The 6,967-nt window shown below is 37.5% G+C and overlaps 1 pseudogene; it reads left to right on the top strand.

Moving 5' to 3' along the window:
- The first annotated feature begins 5,533 nt into the window (after positions 1-5,533).
- LOC101572280 lies at positions 5,534-5,870 on the top strand (annotated as a pseudogene).
- The last annotated feature ends 1,097 nt before the right edge of the window (positions 5,871-6,967 follow it).

Genomic DNA, 6,967 nt, shown 5'->3' with positions numbered 1-6,967 from the left:
AATAGGGATACCGATGAATGTCCATTTTGTGTCTGTGTTTTCAAAGCAGTTAGGATAGATATATAGTTGCATTCTCTTAATGAATAGAATGGTTTGTTCTAATGGTGTTTGTAAATAGGATCACAAGTCCACTTCTCGTACAGCAATTAACCACTAAGAAGAATATATGCAGTGTATTATTTGTTGAAACTGTACTTCCAATATGATTTGAAACTGTCTCATTGCCGTTTATCAATAAAATTTTGAAAAAAAAATAAAGTAAATGCGGAATTTAAAAAAAAAACTCTCCATCTATTGAGATGATCATGTGATTTTTGTCTCTTATTCTATTGTTGTGGAATATTATATTTATTGATTTGAATATATAGCTTCATTACTTCTCTCCTGAGATGACTCTCATTTAATTATGGTGTATAATCTTCTTGATGATTTGCTGCATTTTGTTTGCTAATATTTTATTGAAGCTTTTTGCATCTTTGTTCATTAGAAAGATTGGCCTGTAGTTGTCTTTTTTGTTGGCCTTTCTCTGATTTTTATTGTCAGGGTGGTACTTACTTCTATGAATGAGTTAGGGATAGTTGCATCCTGTTAATTTTCATTAACAAGACTGAGAAGTGCTGGAACTAAATCTTCCCTAAATTCCTTCTAGAATTCAGGAGCAATTCCTTCAGGACCTGGACTTTTCTGTTTTGGTGAGTTGTTAATTATGTTTTCAATTTTTTATTGCATGATATTATGTTATTTATGATTTTTATATGTTTTGAGTTCAGCATTGGTAATCCATATGTCTAAGAATCTGTCCATTTCATCTTATGAAAGTAAAGAGTTTGGAAATTAGTATTGATGATTTTCTAGATTTCTATAATATCTGTTGTGATTTTGCCCTTTTCATTCCTTATTGTGTGAATTTAAATTTTTCTTTACCTTTTTCTGATAAGATTTGCTCAGTTTATGAACTGCATTTATTCTTTCAAAGAACCAATTCCTCAATTCGCCAGTTCTTCATATTGTTTTCTTTGTCTCCATTGCATTAATTTCTGCTCTGCTCTGTACAATTTCCTGCCTTCTTTGGGTATTGCACTTGGTTTGCTTTTTTTTTTTTTTTCCCAGAAGCTTGAATTGCCACATTAGGTTGTTTGTGTTCCTTCTAGTTTCCTAACATGAGAATGTATTGTGATAAATTATCCCCTTAGGATTGCTTTATTTGTATCTCAAAAGCTACTAGTAAGTTGTATCTGCATGTTCAACTGATTATAAGTATTATGTAATTTCTTCTTTAATTTCATCTGTAATCCATTGGTTTCTTGGGGAGGTATCATTTAATTTCCTTATGTTTATGGAAACACAAGATTTTATGATTTCTTTCTTTTTTGTGGCTGGTTCAGCCTCCCATGGAGGTGAGACTGGCATGGCATGTAATACTGGGATCAAATCATTGTTCTTGCACTTGCCTACACTTGCCTAAGCAGGCACTTTAGTCTGCTGAACTATCTGGCCAGTCCCTTACCATGGAAGTAACTTATTTCTCCATTAATTGGAACAAATAGTTTTTGAGGATACATCAAATTGATATATCAATCAGAGAAAGGCCAACAAAAAAGACAACTCCAAGATCTTCTTTTTTTAAAATTTTATTTATTTATATGCGTGTGTGTCTGTGTGTATGTGGCCAGCACAGCCCACCAGGGGGCGGGGCTGGCTGGCATGTGGTGCTGGGGGATTGAACCGTGGTCCCTGTGCTTTGCTAAGCTTATTCTAAGTAGGTGCTTTAGACCACTGAGCCACCTCACCAGCCACCCAAGATCTTCTTGACTTGATGTATTTTATGTTGAGAAATCTGTTGTGATTCTGAGTGTCATTTCTTTATAGATGATCTACTTCTTTTGTCTAATATCTTTTAATCTGGTTTTTGATGAATTTCTGAGATCTTGATTATTATCTTGGTGCAGATTTATTTTGCCCATAGCTAATTGAAGTTCTATATACCTCACTTTATCTGAATATCAAATTGTTTTCTCATGTGTAGGAAAATTTCTGCAAATAGTCCTTTTAAATTGTTTGTGTTGACTCCTGCTGTTTCTTTGACTCCTAACACCCATATATTGTTTTTATTGACATTATTTTGAATTGGTATGTTCTGGTTTCTTGCTTTTTTTTAAGAGATCTTTTATTTATTTATTTATTTATTTATTTATTTATTTATTATTTATGGCTTTTTTAAGGAAAGGTCCACAGGGTGTTCAAGGTCTCACTACTAGATCAGACTCATAGTGATCTGCCTGTTTACAGCATCCAAGAGCTGGGATTACATGGGCATGCCACCACACCCAGTCTCATTGGCCATCTCAGTGATTCCCTGGAGGCGGGGCTGGCATACCAGGCCCAGGGATTGAAACCCTAGCCCCTGTACTTGCTTGCAGGTTCTTTAATCCGCTGAGCTATTTGGCCGGCCCACTGGATCTTTCTTTCAATGATGGCTAGCTGCAATAGTGTCTTCAAGATCTGAAAGTTTATCTTCAGTTTAAATTAAAATGTTTTCCTGCTTTCATTGGAATTTTTTTATTTCTTGGATATCTTTTGAAATCTTTTTCATGCATTCTAGTTCATTCCTGTATTGTTCATTCAATATTTCCACCATTTTTATGCTCCTCTATTTTTTCATCTTTGTCTTCTTTAGATTGTCAAGAAATTCATTCTTTATTGTTGGCATTTATTTTTTGACCTAAGAGATTACTTGAGGCCTCATTTTTTCTGTAACCCAGTCAAGTTGTTTATTTACTTCAGTTATCATTTCAGATATTTCAAGTATGTGACTTTCACGTTCTATGTCTGTGTCTCCTGAACTTTTTCTGGATGGGCTGGAGGTCTGAGACTGCATTTCACTCCTTCATTTTAGGATTCTTTTCTCAAAAACTTTTTATTTTGCATTCTTAAAGGTTTGATAGTAGATAGCTATATCATTAGTATGAAGTCCTCTCCAGGAATAGTCTGTACTTCAGAGAGGTCATATGTGTGTAGGGCATTCTTGGTTGGTCTCTGTCACAAGATAGTCTCTTCTACATTAATTGAGAATAAGATGTTGATTTCTGTTTGGCTGAGTCCTCAGAATTTGCTAGATGCTGTGATGCTGTGACCACAGAACTTTCCAATATTGTTACACAAGTGAAAGAAACTAACTACAACATATATAACAACCTAGCTACATCAGAACAATTGCTAATAAGTGTATTTTAGAAATTGACAAAATGTTATGACTACTAATTGTGTATTTTAGACCACAGGAACAAAGTACATACTACTGCCTCAGTTACTCTTCTCTCATTGCTGGGACAAAATACCTGACATCCAAAATTAAGGAAGGAAAGATTTATTTATCTCACGGTTGCTGGAGGTTTTAGTCCATACTCAGCTGGCTCCAAGGCAAAGTGGCACATGGCAGAGAGCAAGATTTCATTGTGGTGGAAGCAAAGAGCAGAAAGTGAAGGGAGGAGTAGCAGCAGCTCAAGCAGCTAGCTTTTCTTTCATCCTTAGATTATAATTCAAATTAGCTTCCACCTGGCAGGTGCAGCATCCACAGCCACAATAATCAATGACAAACTCCAGAAGCCACACCAAGACTGCATGAGGCTTTGGGGGGATACCTATACACAAATCATAACAACTTATGTAACAGAACTGATCATAAATTAGGAGTTTGTATGCAAAGTGTTTTGTCTTGTTAGAGTGGATTTACCCTGGCTTCCACCAGATGAAATCATTGACATATTTCAGGTTCTTCCCTTGATGGTTGCCTGATTCATAGGGCAAGACTGTGGGCCAAGTACCAGGATGCTTCCAGTACAAAGTTCCCTGAATGGCAGAGGTGCAGTGAGTGGTGTTTCTTCTCTCTCAAGACTCAATGAGGCTCAGTATTGTATATGGTGGGTTTCTTGAAATAGGTTGCCTAAGATTTGTTTGAGAATTTATTTATTTATTTATTTTGAATTTAGGATAGAGTCTACAGGGTCTATAGGGTCTTACTATGTAGATCAGACTCATAGTGATTCTCCTGTTTAAACCTTCCTAAGTGCTGGGATTATAGGCTTGTGCTACCACATCCAGTTTTAGTCACCTTCTCAGTGAGTTCCACAGCCCTGCACAGCATACTGGGGATCATCCCTGGCCACTGCACTTTGTTGAAGTGGGTACTTTAGTCTGCTGAGCTATCTCACCAGCTTTTTAGTTTGAGAATTTGATTGCTCTCACAACTTTGCATGATAATTGTGGTCTTATGCACTGTGGAAGTGATTCTTAATTCTCACTGCCTTGGCAATTCCCTGTATTATCTAAGATATGAAAGAGGGTCCATTATCACTCTGGATAGATCTAATCAGTCCAAACTTAGGGTTCTTTAATGAGGACTTTTATCACAACCTATAATCCATTCTGATCTGGTGAAAAGGCATCTTTCCATACAATAAGAGTATCAATGAATACCAGTGAATACCTTCCATGTAGGCATATGGGTAAAGTCTATTTGGAAATCTCCAGAGCAGACAATGGGGGAAAATGAGTCTATCACTTATGGAGGGCATAGACATGGCATGTCTTATATAGCTGGACTATAGCATTATAGATTTCAGGACCAAGAAACAGTGTATGTGGGACCCCACCCCACCATTGCAGAAAACTGGCAGACAAAAGGGACGTGGTGTGCTTGGCCTATATTAACCACCAGTGCAGGAGCCTTGATGATCTACAGAAGCTTATCATATCATTGTAGAAGACAGGAAGATTCTAGACAGCTATGAGGACTTGGTGAGTCTTGCTACATCCTCACCACCTTCCTGCAAGCTTTGCTGTGTTTCAGCCCACCCCAACACCAGTCAAGGGAGCCTTGATGAGCCCCACCCTGCACCCCCACCATCATGAGAAACTTTCAGAGCTTTAGCCCACCCTCATGATCCTCAGTGCCTTCCTGAGTTGCAGCTTAACATTTTTCATCATGGCAGAAGCTACACTGAAGACAACATAGCAAGAGATTTGGTGAAACTACCTCACTACACCCCAGTGTTATGAGAAGCTTCTTGGCCTGTGCCCTGCACATTTCCCATCTCTGTTGAGTCCAGGTGAACATTAGAAGATTGAAAATGTTAAGAACATGGAGCAAAAGGCAACTCAGATCTCCAGGCAACTTTGTCTCCAAGTCAAGGAGACATGAAGTCACAGACCTGAAAGTTCTAAAATGATAGTAACTGAAGTAAAGTAAACAAGGCTATAGAAGAAATGAGATCAGAAATAAACACTCAGGTTACAAACTGGAAATGACAGCAATCATGGTAGAATTGCTGAACAAAACTTAAGAAGGCACAGATTTAAAAAACAGAAAATAGAAAAATGATGGAAATATTGAATGAACAATACAAGAAAGAATCAGGATGTACAAAGAAGATTTAAATAGATGTACAGGCCAGCAGGGGAGCCCTGTTCGCCTCCAGTGTTGATGTTTTCAAGTGCTGGAGCTTCTGCGGCTGAGGAGTTAGTGGGCACGAGGATGGTGTGCAAAAAATGTGAAAAGAAGCTTGGTACTGTTATTACACCGGATACATGGGAAAATGGTGCAAGAAATACCACAGAAAGTGGTAGAAGAAAAATGAATGAAAATGAAGTATTGACTTCAAAAAAGGCAAGATTTGATCCATATGGAAAGAATAAGTTCTCCACTTGCAGAATTTGTAGAAGTTTTGTGCTTCAGCCAGTGTCTCACTACTGCCAGGGCTGTGCCTCCAAGAAAGGCATCTGTGTGATATGTGGGAAAAAAGTTTTGGATACCAAAAACTACAAGCAAACATCTGTCTAGATGTATTGATGGAATTTCTGGCTTTGTATAATTTTACTTTCTGCTTTGACTTTTCAAGGTACAATATAGATGTTGAGCTTGTGGAGTGATCTGTTTCAGGATAGGTGATTAAATTTAAATCAGGACAGGTGATCCTCATTCTTTCCCTTCTTTTTTGGGACAGAGTCTCGGCTGCGTAGTTCAAGCTGGCATTGAGCTCACTAGGGAGTGCGGGCTGGCCTCAAACTCACAGTGATCCTGCGTCAGTGTCCCAAGTGCTCTGGGAATACATCATTTGCATGCTCTCAACAACTTTTTTTTTTATCTTAAGCCAGAGTCTCACTGTACAGGTTAGGCTGGCCTTGAACTCACTGTGATCCCCCTGCGTCAACCTCCCTGTGTTGAGATTACAGGAGTGTACCATCCTGCCCAGCTCTCTCAAAAGCTTCTGAACGATAACTACCCTTTTGTTTTACATGATTGTTTTCTTACAAGCATTTTATTGTAATGTAGCAAGTTACAAATGTAATGAAAAGCATCGAGTTTTCTATGTACTTTTTAACATTCATGTAATTCTTGTTTCCTTCATTTACTTTATTTATAGATACTGAAAGAATGAGATGGTTGAATATTTAGTTCTGAACATGGTGTGTGGACTTGGAATTCTTCCCTCCTTCACTTATTGGAGGCATAGTTCTTTGAAGAAGCGGTCCCTTAATTAATTTCAGTTTCCTTAGGTGTAATGATTGAGGCTATCATAGCTGAGTGGTCCCTTATCAAAGGCAAGTTAGATTTATAATTATAAATTTGCTTTTGAAGCCAAAGTGCTGGTTCCGTTCTTTCATATGTAAACAAGAACGTGTTCAGATAAATACACTGGATTTCAGAAAACGTAAGTATTTGAATTGAGATTGTCATAAAAGCTGTAAGGACACTGTTCATCCATGCTCATGTGTCATGAAAATGAATCCCTGGTCTTTGGGAAAGCTCTTAGAAACAGAGAACTTTTTTTTTAACCTCTTCCCCATCCCTCAAAGAAATAAATAGAACAAAGCAAATATCTTTTCTTTTCTTTTCAAAGTTTTATTGATAAACATATAGCAATGAGACAGTTTCAAATCAAATCGAAAGTACAGTTTCAACAAATAA

The sequence above is a fragment of the Octodon degus genome, unplaced genomic scaffold, assembly GCF_000260255.1.
Source record: "Octodon degus isolate 3935 unplaced genomic scaffold, OctDeg1.0 scaffold00074, whole genome shotgun sequence".
Lineage (NCBI taxonomy): Eukaryota > Metazoa > Chordata > Mammalia > Rodentia > Octodontidae > Octodon > Octodon degus.
This window is presented reverse-complemented; position numbering and strand designations above follow the sequence as displayed.